Genomic DNA, 23,137 nt, shown 5'->3' with positions numbered 1-23,137 from the left:
ATGTTCCTCTGCTTCCAGAAAACGGAGACCATCAGATAGACCAGTCCCAGAGCCACTACCTCGACTCTCTCCCAGAATTTTGACACCATGAGCCCCTTCTGGTGGAAAGAGGCTAGAGAGAAACAGATAAAAGCAAACAAAAAAGACAAACACACAGAAACAAAAAACACACCAAAAGAAAAAAAAAAAAAAAGCAAAAACAACTCCCCCATCATTGTTATATAACTTTTAGTTCTTTTTATTTTTTTTATGATTTTTATTTATTCATCAATGAGAGACAGAGAGAAAGAGAGCGAGAGAGAGAAGCAGAGACACAGGCAGAGGGAGAAACAGGCTCCATCCCAGGACCTGGGAATCACACCTGGCTGGAGCCAATGGTGGATGCTCAGCCACTGAGCCCCCCAGGTGCCCCTGGTTCTCTTTTTATTTTTTTAAAGATTTTATTTATTTATTCATGATAGACATAGAGAGAGAGAGAGGCAGAGACACAGGCAGAGGGAAAAGCAGGCCCCATGCACCGGGAGCCCGACGTGGGACTCGATCCCGGGACTCCAGGATCGCGCCCTGGGCCAAAGGCAGGCGCCAAACCGCTGCGCCACCCAGGGATCCCTGGTTCTCTTTTTAAATAAATTTCTGATAACTGTTCAGAGTTCTTTACTTTCTCTGCCAAGTAAAGGATCTGGCTTACGGGTACAGTTGTATTTCCCCAAATAAGACCGGACACTTGCCGAAAAGGCACGTGTTGGAGGCTGAGGCCCTGGTGTCTTATACCTTGGCCTTTCGGGACACGCGGCGGAGAGCTGGTCAGTGGATCTGCGGGCTCCTGGAAACCGAGAAGGAAAACAATCAGTTCTGCTGTCTTCACCGGGCCGGGGAGTGAGCGTAATGCGGGAGCCCGCAGGCCGGAGCACACAGGTGAGCAGCGCCGGCCGACCGAGCGCTCAGGTGCGCGGGTGCAGGTGACGCGGGGCCCCGGGCTCTGGGAGGCGGCGGCGCGGGGCGGGGCGGGGCGGGGCGAGGGGCTCCCGGGGCCGCGGGCCGCGCCACCGCCTGTCACCTCGGAGGCAGGTGGGAGCAGGCGGGCTCCGGCCCTCGGGGGCTGCGCCCCCTCCCCGCCTGGGCTCCCATCGTGCAGAACGGAGGAAGCCAAAACCGTGCCGTGCAGTATGTAAAGCACGTTTTTCTTCTTCCATGTATAATATGTAAAAACCCAACTCCCGCCCCTTATAAAGTTAGCTTAAAGAAATTTCCGCTCCGTCTTGGGCAAGGGGATAGAGCACATTTTCACATAGGTGAAGGGCAAAGGGATCTTTGGAAAAGAGCCAGCGACTGGTTGCAAACACAGTGAATCTAGCCCCACAACCTATGTGTTGTGGGAAACCCAGCATTCCTTTCAATTTCTCTAGGGATTCTTGAGGATTTACAGTTAAATCCTCTAGGATTTACCTTCTAGGACCCCTACTTTCTCCTTGCACAGATTTAATTGGATCCTGAGTTACAAAATCCCTTGTATGCGGTCTGCATATAAAATCTACCATTTCCCAAACCATTTGTCTAGCAAATTCGTAAATCTGAACTGCCTTGTTCCCTAATAATGCCAGATGTGAAAGGACCTGCTTGGTCCTAAGCTAATGTTGGTTTGTCTTTTAGTGGGTAACAGTGGGTCAATTTGAGTGCTCTGAGGGATCTGTGTTTCATTCCACTTGAGCAAGAGAGCTTTTGGTGAATGGGCAGGTGCGACATGACCATACACAGCAGAATTTGTTGGTGGTCCTTGCCTGTAATCCATTTGCAAAGACAGGTCCAATGGGTAAGAGCCAGTGTCTTTCCGAGTCTGCGTCGGTGAGCTAGTTAGGTTCAGAGAAGGGTGAAAATTGGGAATCAGCCGGCTTTTCCTGATGCATGGCCTGTCTTGACAGCTATGTCTTTACCAAGCAGAGTCTTACTTTTTCACCTTGGGATATCCATCTGTTCCTGAATCTGTTTAGGGTGAAGAAAAGATGAGTTATCTAATAAGGCTCTAGGAAAGCTTAGAACTAGAGGCTGAAGCAGAGGCAGCCAAGCTGCTTTGTCACCACCTGGAATCAGGCAGGCAAACGGGGAGATCACGCAGGCCAACCTTCCTAGCCCAGGGGCTATCATTCCATTTTATATGTTTGAGTCATTGTGAAGAGAAAGATTTATAGGCATTCTTTCAACACTTACTCAACAAATATTTACTGAACACCTACCCTATTCTGAGCTCTGCAGTGTATTCAGAAACCGGGGCTGGAATCAAGTCATTCTTTCTTAGCATTCTCAAACACTACTCTTTTTGACTGCTGTGGATCACATCCTCAGTATCAACCCATATATTGATTGAATGCTTACATGTGTAAAGGATATTACAGGGTTGATATTGTCAATATATATATATATATATTTTAAAAAGCCAAAAGTAGACAAACTATTGCATACACAGAGCCAAAGACTGCGGAAAAGATGATATGAGGCCCTTATAAGAAGCCAATCCAACCTATTGCTCTGAATTCTGATATCATAGGGTCTCCTCATCCAATGTGTATTTGAAAAGATGTCCTTTAAAGAAAACCACAAGCATTTGCATCGTGGTGTTAATAGTTCAGTAAATGTCATTTGTCCTATTTGATCATAATCAACTTCAGGATCTGATATGAGTAGAGAGGCCTACCTAGTTCATTAAGGAGATGCCATATTTGGCAGGTGAAAATGTGGTCTTTGGTAATAGTCATCACTCATGAAGTTATATCTGAAATGTGTGAACAAGAAAAATACAACCTTTTTTTTAAAGCCTTTGGCACCCATCCAGAGGTTCATACAATGCCAAAGATGAAGAGTTTTCTTTCTCCATGTGTCACCTCTCTTCAGGAGTGCCCCTTATCCCACTGAAGTGAGGAGACACGGCTTCAAGTGCAGCTCACAGAGCTTGGTAGACTCTCAGAAAGAATTTTGCTGTGCTGATTCTAGGACAGAGTTACTCAACTTTTCAATGTTCAAAACTCCTGCACTGCTTTTTCATTCTATCTTCCAGAGAAGCAAAACCAGGCAAATAGATGTTGACCACCTGTAGATCTCTGTTATAAAGGCAGTAGGTATATTGAATATGCTTTATGAAACTGCTTATTACCCCTTTATATCAACCTTTTGGAATTCTAGCAGTTTTCTTAACTTGGGGACTCATAATCCCCATTTGCTTTGCATAGTCCCAGTTTACTCTTGCCTTAGTATAAATATTACTGTTTTTTTTTTTCTCTCTCATACATGTCCTAGTTTGAAGGATAAAGTATATGGTGACATTATTCTTAACCTGGATCCTAATTCCTCCTCCCCCCCATTTGAGAATAACTCTTCCAGGATAGTTCCAACTTTGTCTCTGTATAGCTATATGAATTTGGATAAGCCATCTAATTTTCATATGGTTTTGTATGATCCTTAAAATAATAGGATTTTGTGGACAATATCATCTACTTCCTCTGTAGTTCCAATGCTCACATTGAGTGTGAATCGTGTCAATCACATTACTTTGGTTACCTTTGGAGAAGCCCATTTTTCTCTCTGGATGAGGTGGGATAACTGGATGTTGGAGGATCTTTCATAATCCCTAACTCAATGGTGGAGGATCCCTCATGCCATTGTAGGAAGTTTGGGTTTCCTTCTAGAGAAAGGAAAGTAACAAGGTTTGCCAAAAGGTGGAGGGTATGACCAAATATTTGCTTCAGAAATGTGTATTATAATAGTCCAGTGAGAAGAAATGGGAATTCCAGCAAGTGCTTTGAAGAGTTACATCTCAGTATCTGGGAAGTCATGAAATTAACATCTTCCTGAGCTCCAGTAGCATAGAAGAACTTCTGTCCTGAGTGAATTTCAATCAAGTTTCTCTCTCCTCTACTCAAATGTCTCAAATCTGTGCCATTGGTGTAATATATCCTTGGTTCTCATCTTTCAATATGGTTTTGTATGTGCTATTAAAAAAATACCACCGCATCCTAGGACAGGATGTCTTTCAGTGATGAATCAAGTGATTCCCATGTGTGTTAGTTTATAAATTGTTAACTGCTTTGGGATTCATAGGGATGAAAGATGCTTTATTTATTGTCCTTTGAGATGAAAGATGCATAATTTATAACACTAGGATTACTATTTTATTTACTCTTGTGACACTGTAATCGCATTCTTTTCTAGTGATGGAATTGCAGAAGAATCTTGTTTAATTTGTGGGCAAGTGGCTTATTAAAAGCTTCGGTGTTGGAGGGTCTGGCTACACAAAAGTGGGTGTTGTATGAAGGAAGCAGTATGATCCCTTTTGTTGTTACACAAAGGCTTTATTCTCCTGCTCACAAGCGTTAGTAAGATATTAAACATATGTGCATGATGTAAAGATGTTGGCTTGGATGTGTGTTCATGCAAGCTTATGATGACATAATTAGGTACGTTCTGTAAAAGTATCTTAAAATACTACAGCTGTAGACTTTACAGGGTCTTCTCTTCCAGTGGGCCTAGGACTTTGTATAGCATTATTGTACATTTCCAGGTAATCACATGTTTCTAGTATCCAAAAATATCAATAAGTATATGTTTAGGGCAATGTCAGCTTCCTGGTAGATAGATCCTTTAGAATTTCCTTGGCTGAAAATCTTCACTTTGCAGCCTTGTAGGGAAGGTTAGTTTTGTTTGTTTGCTTGCTTTTAAATAAAAAGGCGTGGCTCACTCCTTGGCAGTCAGATTTGGGATGATTTCTCTAATTTTTAAAAAAAATATCTGTCTTGTGTCATCTAGGCATCAGATGAAATGCAGAGAGCCATAGGATTTGTGTGTGGATTGGGATAATGCAGGAATATTGAAGTTGTTTACCTGGTTATTCCACCAAACCATCCTTCCTTTTGAATGACTGATGTCATGTATGTGATTTAGGGATCACAGTAATGGTGGGACTTTTGAAAATAAGAGAGCAGAGGCAGGGTAGATATCAGCTTCTTCTTTTTCCAGCTTTTCATTTTTATCAGAGGAAAAGCACTTGCCCTTTGACTATTGGCCAAATAGCAATAGTAAGAAAGAAAAGAGATCTATAAGATGGATGATCCCAGAGGCCATAGGGTAGCATTGCACAGAGAAGCTGCCATGAACTTTAGAGAATAACCCAGGAAATAGATGAACCCAAGCCAGAATTTTCCTTCTTAAAATGTTCTTAACCAATTGGGTTGCATGATTCCATTTTATTAGATTATGTATTTGCTTTCTTACTGTAGTCAGCTTGACATGTCTAAGAATGTTCTTTTGGAAATACAGAAGGTATTTCTAGAAACTGTAATTCCCCTGGACTCCATCCCCTTCCACAGTCAAATAGAAAGAAGCAAAGAAAAGAAACTAAGACATAACTAATAACTCTCTTGGAGTCTGTGGGAAACCCTGGCATAAGATAAAGAGGACTAGAATTGTGTCTTCTTCAGGGACAGAAATGGGCTTCAGCTAAAGCAAAGGATTAGAATGAGGTATAAAAAAGTCCTTTCCACCTGAGTCAGTCTACAATGGGTGCTGGGTTTTGTACAACATGTTTCTCTGGGTGCCTGTTTCTCCTGTTGTCAACATTATTAAAATTATAGTTGTTTTAGCAAAGGGAAGGTATCCACCTATCTGGAGTAATTTAAAGAATATGTTATTTGGGGCTTTCAAACATGCTGCTTTGCAGACCAGTGATGACTTCTGATTCACACTCAGGATCAAGCCCGAGCCCCATATTTCCCATGATGCCTTGGGGCTTGCTCAGGTGGATAAGTAGCAGCCCATATGGGAACAGCTATCACTCTGAGTATAAGGGCGCATGGGACGTAGATATGCCGAGCTTCCTGGTGGTCGGCCCGGAGCTGTTGGACACTGCAGTCAAGGATTCTGTACCCCAAGAATGCCCCTCCCCTCACTGTCCCACCTCCTGCCTGCCCTTGACTACCTGGAGGACTTGTCCCTGGGACTCTGAGTCTGATGAGGGAAGTGGCAGGGCTTTGCTGGAGACAGGGAGCCCCTTCCTTCCTGAGGACTTCTGATCCTCTCCATGCAGCATCCCAAAACATTCTGACATAAAGCCATGAATGTGGAGCTTTCAGCCCTGTGCCACCAACCTGTAAACACCCTAGGCTGATACAAGGACAAGAACCCTCATTCCTCAGCAGCAGCAGAAGGACATTTTCTGTTCTACAAACTCAGACCATTTTCAGAGAAACAAGATTAAACTAAAGAATTTTGTAGGTTTCTTCCTACTATGGACAGCTGACCTAAAAAATAAACAAGCCACTAGGCTTGCAAAACTTGAAATCGTATTTATTAAATCAAAAAGAATTTTCTTATTTCTTCCTTCTTCAAACCGTGTATGTCATGATCAATTTTTTCACGTTTTTTTTTTTTCCTTGAGGTTTTAAAAACATTTACCTAGTGATGTGTGCTTACCTTTGTTTCTTTCCCTTTCTGTTATTCTTATTTTTGCATTAAATCAGCCTCTGGAGGATAAAGTGAAAGTGTTTGCTTGTTGCTTTGAGAACTTACTCTTGTTCAGAAGGGTTCCAAGTCACTGCAGGGTTAATAGAGCTGCTTTAAATATAGCCATAGATTATTAAGTCTGTGACAAATACATTTGTGTTTTATCACTTGTGATAAATGTTTCATTTCATTGGAATCAATTCTAATTCTGGAAAATAAATGCTCACCCAAGAGAGGCACATGGCATCTTTCTGAACCTCACAAAAAGGAAAAAAAAAACATTTTTGTTCCATTAAGAGAGGAAATCTGCTCCCCAAAGGTCTACTGGTCATCTCAGGAATACAGATCTATGTTCTTTTTCTTTTCTTTTTAAAAATGTCTGCAGGGTATAGGCAGTGCATACCACTAGCCCACAACTCTGCTTATCTGAGGCATGTGACTTTCAGATGATAGAATCCTAGGACACTAGAACTTTATCTCTATTTTATAGATATCACTATTTTATAAATAGGAAGTACAAGGCTCAGAGAAATAAGGTAACATGTCCAGGGTCATATAGCTATTTAATTGAAGAAATAAGACTTGAAAATTGTTTCTCTTCTCCTTCATTACTATGTTTTATTCATGTACATTTGCTTTGTTTCTAAAGCATGTTCTCTGTATACCACATGTTCTAGAGCCTAAGAAAAAATATTGTTTCCATTAGGCAGAAGCAAAGCAGACACACTGTGTGGTCCAGGTCAAAAGATACTCAGTAGCAGAACCTATAATATGTATATATATTATATAACCTATATATAGGTTATATATATATATACAGTGAGGAAAGCAGTGTATAAATCACTGTAGATACATCTGGGTTGCAAGTATGGATTTTTAGGACCATCATAGATTGAGACAATCACTAATTGTTGTATTCTCCCCAACATTGTGCCTTTAGCCTTGAGCCATATTGTAAAATGAGCTCTGCAAAACCTACATCAAATTGTAAAGGAGATGGACATGCATTTTTCCACTTGTGTATAGAAGACCCCCCAAGTACCTGACTGTAACCTACAGAAGCGAAGATAATGTTCTCCCCTAGCTTGCTGAGCTGCCTGCCTGCTTATTGCTATGATTTTGCAGTATTTACTTGGCAGCTCTAATAAAATGAGAGAGAAGCACACATGAGATCTGGTCATTTGGAAGAGTTGCTCTCCTATGTCCAGACAGCCATGATATACACTCAGCACAGACGGAGGAAAAGATGACATGGGCAAAGGGATCGCCTGTAATGTTCAGACCCAAGAACTTACAAATTGCTTTTGGTGTTTCATTCAAACATAAAGCTATTCCCCAGGGCGTCTGCTGTTGTCTGGCTTTGCATCTGAGATACCTCCCTTAGGAAGACCTCTGATTCCAAGGCAGAGCCTGCAGTGTTCTGTGACCATTGCAGAAACTGATGATATGTTCGGCCTCCTTGGCAGACTGAAAAGCCTGAAGAATGGCCTCACATAGCACAGTCCTCAAGTTCTTTCCCAAACTTCTAAAGGTCTTGATTACTCGTGTGGTCTCTGCTTTCAGTTGAGGAATGTGTATTGACGACATAAGACCCAAATTGGAATTGGGACAGACCCTAGATTTTTTAAATTAGTGATTCATCAATAATATGTGTTGTCTACAGCACATCAGGAATTTCACCTAGCTTGCTTTCTTGTTTAATTAAAAGCTCTCAACTCTGTGGTAGAGATTAATATCCCATTTAAGTGGAGGCTCAGAAAGCAGGTGCAGTCACATTCCCAGAGATGAGATATAAGATCACCATTCGTCCCGGTTGCCGTGGATAATTACTGATAGAGCTTCACTTGACTGTCAATAGCTGGTGTAGTCCATGCATCATATGATCACCCTAGTTAATTCTCACCAGGATTGATCTGATGCAAAATTGTGAAGTGGGGAGAGTCCCTCTTTGGGTTTCTCTTATATCATTGATCAGACCTCCTCCATTCCTCCCTCCTGGCAGCATAATTTCCCAGACTAACCTCTGTGTGATCCTAACTCATTCTGTCAAAGCTGGTTAGTAACTGGTTACTGTTAAATGTCCCATCGGCATCCTTCATCCACAAACCAGCCAAGAGCTCCCCACTGTTCCGCTCTACAAACTTCAGTCCAGCCACCACCTCCACATTCATAGACCAATGTGAAAGCTTCTGGTTGTGAAGCGGTTACCAGGACTATCCCTTGTCACTGTGTTCTTGTATCATTTCTTCTCTGTGCTTCCACCGAACTCTGTATATGGCTTTCCCTCTCTCATTTATAACATTGCAAGGTGATTCCTGGGTAATCTATCTTTCCTACAATATTATGAAATTGTAAAGAGCCAAGGTAGTATGATATTGATGCATTCCCAGTACTTAGCAGAGTGTCTGAAATAAAATAAAATGTAATAAAATAGAAAATTAAGTTAAAATAAAAATAAAATAAAAGAGAAAGCTTGACAAATAAGTAGAAGAATCTGTTTTTCGGCTGCTTTCCTTTGTTCTCCCAATTCTGTTTTTGTTTTGTTTGTTTGCTTAACACAAACGAGTTTAGTGTCTCAAAGTTCTAGGGCCTAGAAGTGTGGTGTTAGCACATCTAGGTGTTAGCAGCATCAAATTTTCTCTGAAACCTGTATAGGAAAATCCTTCTGTGTCTTTTCCTAGCCTGTAGAAATGGCAGGCAAGCACATGGCCTTCTCCAGGGTGCATGCATACATGCTGTGATGTGTACATGCTGTGTGTAACTTTCTGAGTGCTGACCCTTTTCCAAGACTTTTGGTTATCAACTTTGTTTCTGCCCCTCAATTTCCAAGGGTTCCCTGATTCCCCACTACTTACTGAGTCTTCTCTTTCACTACATTTCCTGGTATTTATATTGTTATGAAGTTTGTCTTTCTTCCTTGCTGTGAGTCTACTTTGTGGGCCTGACTTTGCAGCAGGTCCGACTGCTTGACTACCCAGACTTGAGTGGAGACAGGCACAGCTTGCCTGTGTGGCCTCTTCTCAAGAATGAACGAGATAAAATATGTAGAAGGACTTTGCAAATCAACACCAAGCTGCTTTGCGCTAGTTGAAAGAAGGTTCTTAAACACAGAAAATCCCCCTCAAACCATAATAACAAGACTCTCCTAAAGCCAAGAATGAACACATTAAGATTTGGCATATCACCTTGGAAAGATAGCCAACTCTGGACTAGATCATCTTTGGAACCGGTGAGAACTGCTGTTTTATAGTTTGCTAAATTTAGATCTGTGAGACATATCGAGCTAAAGGTTGAATGTTCTCTAAACTTAGAATCATTTCTGTAAATTATTTTTAAATTAGCTTCTTAGAATTCTAAGCAATTCTGGATGTTTCAGCCTAACAATATGTTTGTTATATCAGTGCAGAAATCACAAACAACGTGCTTACAAACATTAGTGTTAGTCTGCAACAGCCTTTAGAAACAGGAAAAAAAAATATGACTTAAAGAATTAAGCCAGACACAGCAGTGCCTATCTCGAGTAAAGTCTTGGTATTAAAATTTCATATGCACAGGCAGAGATTTCTGCTCAGTGGAATTTGGAACTATTTTACAAATTTTATTTCTTTTGTACTCGAATTATTCCAACCAATTTCTGTTTTGTAAAACTTAGAGCTTACAGCATTGATATTTTCTGTAAAAGAAGAATGCTATTTTTAAGAATGTAACTCTTTTCTACTTCGTGGGAAGGTTTCAGAGATGGTAGTCAAGGGAACTGCTTATAGAAAATATTAAATGAATAAGAAAGTCTGACACTCCCAAGTATAATTCTGGATATTATTAAAATGCTGTATTAATACAAATTTTATGAATTTATAAATAGTAAGTTGTAAAATAAATAAATCCCAGAGATGAAAAGCACAGTATTGGGAATAGTCAATAATATAATAATTTTGTAAGGTGACAGATGGCAACTAAGTTTAACACAGTGAGCATTTTATAATCTATAGAATTGTTGAATCACTATATTAGACATCTGAAACCAGTATATGTTAACTATATTTAAGCTAAAAATCTTTAGCTTTTAAAAAAAAATATTTATTTATTTATTTATTTATTTATTTATTTATTTATCTCTGATAAATAAATCACAGAGAGGTGAGACATACGCAGAGGGAGGAGCAGACTCTGTGCAGGGAGTCCAATGTGGGACTCGATACCGGGACCCCAGGATCACGCCCTGAGCCAAAGGCAGATGCTTAACCACTGAGCCACACAGGTGTTCCAAACTAAACACCTTTAAAAAGAGTTTGAATTTTTTTTCTAACTGATATGTTTTAAAGTACTCGTGAACATTGGTCTTCAGTTGAAAATGCACTTGAAATGCACACTAAGCTAAAGTTGTTTAAAAGGTTTTGAAATTTGGGGGCCAGTGAGGTTGTGTTGTAAATACCTCTCATAGTGCAGATGTGACTTACACCTTTTGCATTGCTGCACTATTCATAAACTATAATCCTTTCTCGTGATAACAGTGTGTTGCTTCAAGCTTACTAAATAATAGTTGAAAACCTTTGAAGAGCTCATGAAATGTTTAGAATGTGCTCCACTAAAGATCTGTACACTTTTGGAAGCCCTGTGCTCTGTTCAGAATGGTCAAGGGGAGTGAGAGGATCACTGTGCTGACTGTGTCACATGCAAGTGTAAGGATACTTCAAATATTTATTTTAACTCCAAGCTTCAGCTAGTTCCCGTGCTATTCAGATTCTTGTAGCACTAAACCAGTTAAGCATGATTGATGGACTATACACATTTAAGGAGGCTATAACCAGCAGAGGTAATGCCACAGTCCTGAGCTGGGAAGCTTTTTCTAGAAAGGATTCGATAGTTAATTTTTTAATTTTATTTTAAAGGCCATATGATCTCCTTTGCAACCACTCGATTCCGCTGTCGTGGTGTGAAGTCAGCCATACACAGTGTGTAAATGAATTAGCTTCTCTGTGTTCCAATTAAACTTTAAAAAAAGAGACAACAGGGCAGATTTGGGCTGTGGGTTGTGATTTGCTCACACCTGTTCTAAGCAGTAGCTTTGTCACTGCTTATAATTTTTTAACCTCTTTTCCTCCACAGAGAGGCTTCAGACCAACATAGAAGACTAGAGAGATGTTAATAATCATTGAAACTAAAGATGAGGCCTCCGACTTATTGCTGTAGCTGAAAGAGCTGCTTTGGGAGAGAGTAAGTGATTGCCTTTCTAATCCTATAGGCCTTATTCAGAACAAATCAATAGCTGAGGTGAGAAATTAAACTGAGACAAGGTGCCCCTCTCCTTGGATGAGTCTCAGAGCCCCTCCTCTGCAGTATTTACTGAGGAGTTGGCTCTACATGGATAGATTGTCTATGAACCAGAGATGTGAGCCAAAATCCAGGGAAAATGGGGACAGTTTCTAGGATTGAGGCATCATAGTGCTGAGTGGCTGATGACTCACACTCTTGGTGTCACCTTCCCCTCCTATGGCTTAAATGTAACCCTTTTCCTGCTTCTTTTCACATCCAGATAAAGAACAAAAGGGGTGGGGAGGGGTGGCTAAAACAAATAATAGAAGATATCCTTGGAAGAATAAAGGGTGGAGTGGCAGAAATGGTACACACACCAAAAGAAAAGATTAGGAAATAGACAGTTTGAGACAAATCTGGCTCTAAGCAGAGATTCTGCATAAGTGGAATTATTTTGGGCACTACCACTTTTGCCTCCTTTTGCTCTGCCCCACGACTTTCAGCACCCAGGACATTAGTGCCAATTAATGGACCCCAATATCTTCTCCCGCCTTGGGCAGGGCTTGTACCTCCAGGCTTCTCCTCTCTTTCCCCTCTTTCCTCTCTTAGAAATTTTCAGATAACCTCAGATAGCTTCTAAAAGGAAAGGCAGTCATTTTTATACTAACGTGGAATAATTAATCTGCAACTGATGGGATTCAGGAAGCGTAGCAAGACCATTTTAAGCAGGGTTGAGTTCCATGAAATCCCTTCAGTGACACCAATGGAAAACATGAGTGCTTGCTTTGGGGTCAGTTCAAGCAGTTGTTTCCAATTTTGGTTACAGAAAAACCCCCACAAATTGTGAAACTCTTATAGCACAAGAGTCATCTGCTTCTTTAGATTCCAAAGATCATCCTTCTTTGTAATATCCAAATATGGTGACTTGAGACTCCACCTCGTCCCAAGATGAAAATATCCTTGATGTTCCTACAGACTTGAGGGGGATAGAAATCTTGATCGGCCCACTTAACCATTTCCTTCTTAAACATCACTTGCCATACCTGGAGATTCCTTTCCTCTTGCTGGCCCAGTCTCCCCCATGGTGAACACTACCCTGATTTCTTCATTCCCTTATGAATAACTGGCAGTAATGGTCTTGTGTAAGGGCAGACTTTTTCCAAGGTTGGCAGTAATGTTGGGCTATTATAAGATAGTACCATGTGGACATTAATTTAAATTTAAGTTTAGAGATTACAGTCTCAATAATCATTTCTTCTTTTTTTTTAAGATTTATTTATTTGAGAGAGAGAGAAAGGAAGAGAGTGTGTGTGCATGAGCAGGGGGAAGGGCAGAGGGAGCAGGAGAGAGAATATCAAGCAGACTGTGTATTGAGTGTGAAGCCTGATACAGGGCTTAATCTTATGCTCTGAGATTATGACCGGAGCTGAAATCCAAAAGTTCAATGTTAACTGACTGAGCCACCCAGGTGCCCCTCAGTAGTCATTTCTGATAATAGGAGGTGAGCTTCCTCTTTTCTCAGGACCCCTACCTTGGCACTACATCTCTTTTTTCCTTCCTTCCTGGCTCATTCTCCCATGCCTGATTATTTCTTTTATTCCATGCCTCTTTATCTTCTCTTTCTACAGTATTTTTTCCATCTTTGGTACAGAGCAATTTCATTCTTTGTTTTTCAAACCCTCTTCTAAAGGCAGAAATGGGCTTTTTGTTCTCACAGATACACAAAAAAATTATCAAAGTAATTCTTTAAATATAGAGCTTTCTCTCAAATGTGAATTATGCCATCATCCTAGAATTAAAAAAAAGATGCAATCAGTTCTTGTATAATGATAATAGCAATTTTAATTATTGACTCTCCAATAATCTAATCACAAATGCAATCATCTTTTTATTAGTTCTACTTTTTGAAATCTTCAGGATCTCGAAATCTTAAACAGTGCAACTGTTTTCCACTCACTTCTTCAAGTTCTTACATATTTTGGTTTCCATGGCATTGCACTTGCTTGGCTTTTTAAAACTCATTGAGCATTTTCTCTTCTATTTCGTTTCTTAGCTTTTTATTTCCTGGTAACCAAAACCAAGGATTTTAGGTTACAATATAAGCTCCAGGGGACACTTGGATGGCTCAGTTGCTTAAGCCCCTGTCTCTTGATTTTGGCTCAGGTCATGATTTCAGGGTCGTAAGATCAAGCCCCATGGGAGGCTCCATGCTCAGTGGAGTCCACTTGGGATTCTCTCTCTCCCTCTCCTCTGGTCTTCCTACTGCTCCCTTGTGCTCCAGGACTCTCTCTCTCTCTCTCTCTGAATAAATAAAATCTTAAAAAAATACAGGCTGCAGGGGATCCCTGGTGCTTAGCGGTTCGGTGCCTGCCTTAGGCCCAGGGTGTGATCCTGGAGTCCTGGTATCGAGTCCCGCGTCAGGCTCCCTGCATGGAGCCGCTTCTCCCTCTGCCTGTGTCTCTGCCTCTCTCTCTCTCTCTCTCTCTATGTCTATCATGAATAAATTAAAAAAAAATACAGGCTGCAGTCTGAGAGTGTCAGATCAGTTCATGGAAGTCAGAGAGGGTCCTGATAGGTAAAATTATCAAACCCATTCTTTCATCTCTGACCACTCCCACATTAATTAATATGTACAACTAAGTGTATATCTGGCCATTTATTTTATTTATCAAATGATAGGCTCTATTAATGCCTTTCATGCTTTATATCCTCTTCTTGTCTATTTGCCAGTGGTTATAAAGCATTTAGTCATTCAGGCTGGTAATACTGCATTATCATTGAAACATCTGTGCCCCTGTCCCTGAGATTCAGATGACAACGAGGGTCCTTGTCATATTTTATTCTCACTGTCCTCATTTCTGTCTCTTCCTTTCTATTTTCATTGCCAGCACCATGTTCCAGCCCTGCATTATCTTCATTTTCCCCAGTTACCCATGGAAATACCAAAGTCTTCTATTTTCCCAGTAGTGAGCAAATAGAGCAAATCCTTGAAACTCAGTGAACATAGTGTTGTTTCACTACAGAATTTTCCGTATCACACAATCATTCTGTCACTTTTGATACAATTGAATCCGATAAGTGTTTTTCATGGGATAAAGCAAAATTTATCCGAATTCCTCTCCCAATGGATTGGCCAGTCGAGAGTTGTGTCCTGGCTGGACTTCAGAAAGCTCGGTCTAGTGTGGAAGTGGACAGGGAGGATTCTGAGTTGCCAGATATTGGAATGAACTGAAAATAAAACAGGAATCTGGATGAACGCAAGCTATGGAACTTGCCTTGTGTGGGAGAGGGCTCTAGCAGCAGGATGTGGTGGCAGATGGCCCTCTGCTCAAAGTCATACACATGTGCATGATGTTCTCTGGTGGCAAGGAACAGAAGTATAAATCAATTTAAAGAAAATGAGGATGATTATAGGAACACATGTGGCCGGAAACTGAAGTCAGAAACCCAACACGTATATGGCAGATTTAGGATCTCACTAACTTAATGTCATTTTACTACATTAATTCTATTAATAATTAATAAACACTGCCATTCACTGTTTTAGTCAATGAAGATGCAACAATAAATACGACAGTCAAAGACTCTTCCTCTCTCATGGAACTATATTCTGGTAGGAGGAAGTAGATAACGAAACAGAAAATAACCTAATAACAGAGGAGGGGGTACAAGGAAGGAATGAAACACCAGCCAGTAGGGTAGAGAACGATTAGAAGAATCTTACTGTAGATTGGATGCTAAGGGGACAAGTACTCTTTAAGCTGAGAAGGAGCCAGCATGCATGGGAGTTAATCCTAGATAAAAGGAATAGGAAGCACAGCAGCCTGAGACAGGAACAAAAACATCAGCAAAAACAAAATACAAAATATAGTATGATTGGAGTGTAGGGAGTAACTGTGAGAATAGACAGAGATGAGATGTAAGAGAGAGGCAAATGGCAGAGGATCGGAGCCTTTTGGCAGGAGAACCATGTGTGAGTTTAGTTTAAATGGAAAACCATTGATAAGATGTAAGGGGAGGACTGGCACTCTAATTTTTTCACCTCCTTTCATGGCCCATAGCATCACTCTGGTAGCAGTTCTGCTCATCACTGCTCATCTTCTCTATTTCCCTTCTCTTTATGAATGGCTGTATTTTTCACTCAAAGTTCCAGAAGAAACCAAGTAATTGACTACAATTATATAATTGTAATATTTTATATATTATATTCTTAATATGGTATATATTTTACATACACAAGATAATTATATTATATAAAATTATTTACTTTCTGATCTACAGAACATATTTTCCTTGAAAACAGGGATGATGGTTTATATTAAATCAGACCAAGTTTTCTTGGCCCTAGATGCATGTCTGGCAACTTGGCTAAAAGAGATTAGCTCATGGTTTGTAGTCCTTGATGGAAGTGTCTTTGTGCATCTTTTTGGCAGCTCTGCAGATAATCTGCCCATATACATCTGGTGTAATGCTGTGAAATGTTGTGCTCATAGCATCTAAAACACCTGTTCCTTGTTACTTTCCTTGCTGAGAAATAAGCAGTTTACATTTTATCTTACCCACATACTTTTGATGTGTCTTAGAGATCCTGGATCAATCTACTCAGTCATAGGTTAATCTAACACCCATGGAATAAAAATATGTCCCTAAAATACTAAGCAAGACATTGGAAAAGCCCAGAATAGAATCTGTGTATTCCATTTTCTATTTCAATAATTTTTATAATTGTGTCTGGGGTTGGAAAGTGAGTGGGAAAAATAAAATGATGCAACATGTGGGAAAACTAAAATGTAGAAATTGACTTTGGTTGGGGAAAGGCAGTGGTGAGGATAATTAAGGGGGAAGTAGCACACTGAGAAAAAGAGACAATGGGATGCAAAATGATTATAAGAAGAAGGAAGTGTCCAATGTAGAAAAGTAGACATTATGACCCATACACCATTTTGAAGTCAGTATAATCCCTCTAAATCTTAAGAGATTTTTTTATATGACCATATTTTAACTAGCTTGATTTCTTTAAAGGGCTTTCTCATGAAAGTGAGAAGTAATCAAGGATTTTATTGACTATGGTTCTTATCTGATTTAAGTGGCATGGCTTGACTCATCCATAATTGCCTGATGGTTTCCCAAAGGTGGTAGATGCAGAGTAGAGCAGGCTTAATGACCAAAAGAGCTTTAAGCCTTGAGTCAGCAACTGTCTAGGTCCTGTTGGATGATCAAACTCAGCAGAGCCTTGAGGATTCTCTTTTCTTCTTCTCTACTATGCTTTAAGCATTTCTTCCTATAGGGCTTTGCTTTGAGGACTAAAGAAGCAGAATCCTTTGAGTGTTTACACTCTATAAAAAATATTATGTGTTTTATAGATATGATATGCTCTAGGCAGGAATTGGCAAGCTTCTTCTATAAAGAGTAATATATATAAATATACTATTTACCATAGCATCAAAAAGAATAAATACTTAGGAACAAACTTAGAGGCAAAAGACTTGTATACTGAAAACTCTAAAATGATCCTGGAAGAAGTTAAAGAAGATGGAAATAAATGGAAAGGCATCCTATGTTCACGATTGGAAGACTTAATATTGTTAAAATGTCCATATTACTAAAAGTGACCTACAGAGTCAGTGCAATACCTATCAAAATCCGGATGGCATTTTTTTTCAGGAACAGAACAAAAATCCTAAGATTTATATCGAATTTCTAAGGACATGAATAGCTAAACCAATCTTGAAAAGGAGAACAGAATTAAAGGCCTAATACTTCCTGATTTCATTACAAAACTATAGTATGAAAATAGGTAGAACTGATATATGGACAGACATAAACTAATGGAACAATACAAATCCCAGAAATAAGCCCTTACATGTATAGTCAAATGATCTTCAACAGAGTGCCAAGGCCACTCAGCAGGAAAAGCACAGTCTTCAACAAATGGTGTTGGAAAAACTGTATTTCTGCATGCAAAAGATGGAATTAGACCTTACCTTCTACTATATGCAAAATAATTAAAAACAGATATAAAGACCTAAAATATAAAACTCAAAGAAGAAAATATAGGAGAAAATCTTTATGATATTGCCTTTGGCAATAATTTATTGGCTATGATACCAAAAGCACAGGTGAAAAGCAAAATAGACAAATGGGTCTGCATCAATCTTAAAAACATACCAAAGGAAGCAATCAACAGAGTGAAAAGGCAACCTACAGAATGAGAGAAAATATTTGCAAATCATATATCTAATAAGGGGTTAAAATCTAGAATGTATAAAAAAACTGCAATTCAACAACAACAGCAATATAATGGGCAAACTTGAATTGACATTTCTCCAAAGAAAAAAATGCAAATCTCTAATAAGTTTGTGAAAAGATGCTAACATCACTAATCATCAGAACTGCAATAAGATATCACATCAGACCCATTAGGATGGCCATGATAGAAAAACAAAACAAAACAAAAAGACAAAAAATAAAAAAAAAACACCAAAAAAAATGAAAATAACCAGTGCTGGTGAGGATGAGGATAAGTGGAACCCTTGTGCACTTGGTGAGATTATAAAATGGTATAACCATTATGGACAACAATATAGAGGTTTCTCAAAAACTTAAAAATTGAACTATCATATGATCCAGCAGTTCTATTTCTGCATATATAGCTACAGAAATTGAAAGAGTCTGAAAGAGATAGTGATACACTCACATTCACTAGGGGATTATTCACAGTAGCCAAAAGGGAAATGCAGCCCAAATGTCCATGGCTGGGTGGATTAAAAAAATATATGATCTGTACATACAATGGCATATCATTCAGCCTTAAAAAAGGAAATTTTGTCACATGCTAGAACATGGATGAATCTTAAGATCATTATGTTAAGTGAAATAAGCCAGTCACAAAGAGACAAAAACTATGTTACTCTGCTCATATGAAGTATCTAAGTTAGTTGAATTCATAGCAGTAGAAAGTAGAATGATTATTACCAAGACTAGGGAACACAGAATGGGGAGTTGGTGTTCAACAGATATAGAGTTTTGGTTTTTCTTTTTTTTTTTCTTAAGAGAGAAAGAGAGCTTACATATGAGTCGGGGGAGGGGTAGAGGGGCAGAGAATCTCAGGCAGACTCCCCACTAAGCATGGAGCCTGACAGGGGCTCAATCTTATGACCCTGAGATCATAACCTGAGTCCAAACCAAGAGTTGGTCATTCAGCTGACTGAACCACCCAGGCACTCATAGAGTTTTGGTTTTTTAAGATAAAAAAATTCTAGAGACCTGTTACATAGCCATGTAAATATATTATATATCACTACTAAACCACGCACTTAAAAATTTAAGAAGATAAATTTTGTGTGCCTTCTAAAAAATGTCTCCGTTTTACCTCTTTCTTGTAGTATATTTGATTTTATTTTTCAAGTAGGCTCCACACCAAATCTGGGGCTCAAACTCTGGTCCTTGCAGAGAAGCAAACATTTCTGAAGGAGAAGGGAAAAATGAAAGAAGAGTGCTTTCTGTGTTTCCCAGGGACCTTGGAGCAAGGCATTGTCTTGTAAAATCTCTTAAATGTGTTAGGGTTAAAAATGGGGTATTCGACTAAATATTCTGTATTTGGGAAGGAATATTTTTTATTTTTAAATATTTTATTTATTTATTCATGAGAGACACACACAGAGAGAGAGAGAGAGAGTCAGAGACACAGGCAGAGGGAGAAGCAGAGCAGGCTCTACGTAGGGAGCCCGACGTGGGACTCGATCCCGGGATTCCAGGATCATGCCCTGGGCCAAAGGCAGGGGCCAAACCATTGAGCCACCCAGGGATCCCTTGTATATTCTGGGGAGGAATATTCTGGGGAGAAAGTACTTTGGGCCTGGGGGTTGGAGGAGGTAATGACTTGCTATTGAGAATGAAGTAAATAGAGAGAAAATGATTAAATGTGGCTTCTGTTTGCTAAGTCCCTATAGTGTAAAGGGACTACGTGACTTTCAACATGGAAACAAATCATAATTTTAAAAAATATATGCAATTGGATTTTTCTTGGGATGAGGTTGGTGATAGAGTCCTACGTACTCTAACAGAACTTCCTTCCAATTTTTCCTAATGAAAATGGCTATTTTAACAAAGGTTGGGTTCCATAAGAAATATGTTGATAATTTTGGGGGGGGCAATATAGTTCAATCCCTTGTACGTTTTATTTGCCTAAATTGGATTGTAAAATCTTTGGATTGGAAACCAGGTCTCTTATTTGCTCAGGAACACAACTGTACAGATATAGTGCCCTGTACATCATAGTTACCACAAACATAGCATTGGATGGACATAGTCATCCGAGGGAGGAGTTGAAAGTAATAGGATAAATAATATTTAAAAGAGACCTATAAAAGAAGATGTCAGTTTTAAACTGGAATCAAACTGGACTATCAGAGATGCTGCATCCCATTCCCATGGGACATCAAATAATATGAAAGTGGTTCATTTCTTGTTTCCACCTTTTCTGCAGTTACTTTTGATTGCCTTGGAGACGTGTTACTATATATATATATATATATATATATATATAGTATATATATATTAACTATACATATATATGTGTATATATATTGAATAGTATGTGTCGTATATTAAATAGTACTTACTGCCTAGTGGCAAAAATATTCCTATTAATTTGTAACTTCTAACTGTGGATTTTTCTCGGATGTCAGGTCAAATTTCTCTGGAAATTTATGGGAGAAAAAGTTGTTACTTTGGACATTTTTTTTTTTTTTTTACTTTGGACATTTAAAAACCCAGATTTCTCTCATTTTCCCTAAATACAGCACTTGACACATCCTGGTCCACAGAGAGGGCTCCGTGATCCATCAGATTTCTCCATTACATAGAAAGGACCCCTTTAGGATAAAAAAAGGCACAGGCTTCACCCCATCAAAGTTTTGTGATTATGAGAAGCTCAGTGTTTGCACATATTAAAATGATCAGTATTCTCATAAATGAATACATGCAAATTGCACTGCCATAAATATTATTTTAAGGCTCTTATATACCACCACAAATATTCCTTGAGAGTAAATTCCTGGAGATGGGATTTTTTTGATAACATCTTTTTATGCATATTGCCGACTTCCTCAGAATGGTTGTACCAATAGATTCTCAACATTATCGTAGGGATGTGGTTGCTTCCCAGAAAATATTCGCTCTACTTCTAGCATAACAATTAATCCAGACTAGTTAGTTTTGAAACAATGGTACAGTTCTCTGGTGAAGCCACACATTCGGTACTTTGATGCCTGTTAAGTAGGCACACTGAAGCTCCCATGGCAGAAGCAGGGGACAATTTATGAAATGGTGTCCCAGTGGTCCTCAGAATCTTCTTCTGCTTAAACAGATTGGTCCACTGAATTAGAAAGGCGATTTATTAAATGTGCCTTCTTATGAAGAAAGTATCTGGGAGAGGCAGAGAGCATAGCTTTAACAAAAACAGTGCAGTGAACACTGTGGTCTTCAAAGATACCATGGAACTTACTTCATGACTAATTTAGACACCCAGTCAATAACTTTTTTTGTGCATTGCATTGGCAGGAACTATGCTAGGAGTTTAGAGTATAGGCAAGAGTAAAACATTCACTTTGACTTAGGAGCTCACAGCCTCATGGGGTATGACATGTGAAGAGTGGTAGCTGGTGACACTTGAGGACCTGGCCACAGAATCCTCACCCCATGTGTTAGGCTCTTGCCTGCACATACGACCTGGTGGAAATGTGCTCTGTCCTCTTGTGAGCACAGAAAAAAAAGGGAAACATCAGGTGCCTTATATACTGTTTACCTCTTCTCCATGGCCAGCTATTAGAATGATGGTAGTCATTTAGCATTCTTTTCCATTTAAAACTGGTACATATGGACACCTATGTCAATTAAGTCTCAAATGTCAAATATTTCTGCAGATCTATGAAAAAACAGCACCAAATAGCAGAATGACTGTGATCACAAAATCCCTAATAAGAGCAAAGAATGAGGAGAATTTTGTCTTTAGCCAAAAGACCAATTTGCCTCTTGCTACTCACATCTTCTCTTTGAAAATCAGCACCATATTTTTTAGGGGCTTTAATCCATGATTACTGATTTTGGATTGTCAATAAAAGCTAGATTTAAAGCAAAAGGAATAATTTCCCCAATCCCATAGTGATTTAGAATACACGGGCTTGAACAGAACATTTTCAGGTAGCTGCGGGTCTTTCAAGGGTTTCTTTTCCTTAGCATCTTTGCCCTGAACACATCTTGTCGGAATGGCACGCTAATTAGAATGTTTACAACATGGTGCTAAAGTGATAAAACAGAACTCAAAATTACAGTTATGCCTCGATAACATCTGTGTTAAAATATGTACGCATGTGAGAAAACCTGGAAGGGAATAACCCTAAGGTAAAATTACTTATTATGTAGAGGCAGGAAATTGACGTGATTTATTTTTCACCTTTAAAACTTTTTTAATATTGCCATCCAGACAGCCTCTATCATTTTGAAAGTTTCATGATAATAACATCAACAGTAAACACCTTATCTGAGAGAGGATCAAAGTTATCACCAAGCCCTGCCAAGGTTGTGCTCTGATTTTGAAATTCCTCTGGTCAGTGAAATCATAAACAAAACTATGAGCAGCTGGCATGGGGTGGCCGGCTTTTACATTTGCAAGAAAAGAAATGTATCCACTGTGCACAGTCACAATCTTTTTCAAAAAGAAAGACCATTTCAACACCAGAAAACTATACTTAATGAAGCGCAGAGGCTTCACTGGAGTGTGAGTGATGAGCACAAATAATCACCGAGTGCCTGAGGGGACTGCCTTTTGGTGCTGTGGTGGCTAAACCCCAACACTCCATCTAAACTCTTGGGGCCAGTAGGGTTTTACCAATGCCTCCTGTAAACAACTCTGTCAGTTGCATGTGACTGGGTGATGGGCACTTGAGGGGGGCACTTGGCAGGATGAGCACTGGGTATTATGCTATATGTTGGCAAATTGAACTCCAATAAAAAATAATTTAAAAAAAGAAACACTCCTTTCATCTCCTTTTTCTTTCCTACTAATGTTCTTTTTCATTTTAAAAATTAACAACCCATCCTGTTTCCAGTTGTAGGATGGAATCCAAATTTAGCAGAAGTCAGTTATGTCATGGTATTCCCCATAGCTGTTCATATATACATGTACGCATACACACACCACCGACAGACGTGTGACCTAACGTGACTGAATGGAAAGATTCATAGATTTTACATGTAGGGTGATCAGCGACTGTATGTCTTGGTCAGTCTGACAGTTGATGTTTATGCTCATTTTCTTGGTGTGGCTCTTCATAGTTCCTCCTTCATTGTTAAAAGCCTGGTGGTTTAGGAAACAAATCATATGTTCATCCTTACA

General features: G+C 39.4%; 1 long non-coding RNA gene across 9 annotated transcripts in view; it reads left to right on the top strand.

Moving 5' to 3' along the window:
- Positions 1-23,137, top strand: part of LOC102156827 — a 309,915-nt gene that overhangs the window by 230,112 nt on the left and 56,666 nt on the right. For all 9 annotated transcript variants that reach the window (XR_005384377.1, XR_005384370.1, XR_005384372.1 and 6 more), the window contains one exon: positions 11,593-11,700. This is a non-coding gene — a long non-coding RNA (uncharacterized LOC102156827). The remainder of the gene's footprint in view (positions 1-11,592; positions 11,701-23,137) is intronic.

Source organism: Canis lupus, chromosome 35 (assembly GCF_011100685.1).
Source record: "Canis lupus familiaris isolate Mischka breed German Shepherd chromosome 35, alternate assembly UU_Cfam_GSD_1.0, whole genome shotgun sequence".
Classification (NCBI taxonomy): domain Eukaryota; kingdom Metazoa; phylum Chordata; class Mammalia; order Carnivora; family Canidae; genus Canis; species Canis lupus.
Note: the sequence above shows the minus strand (reverse complement) of the source record. Positions and strands in the feature narration are given on the sequence as shown.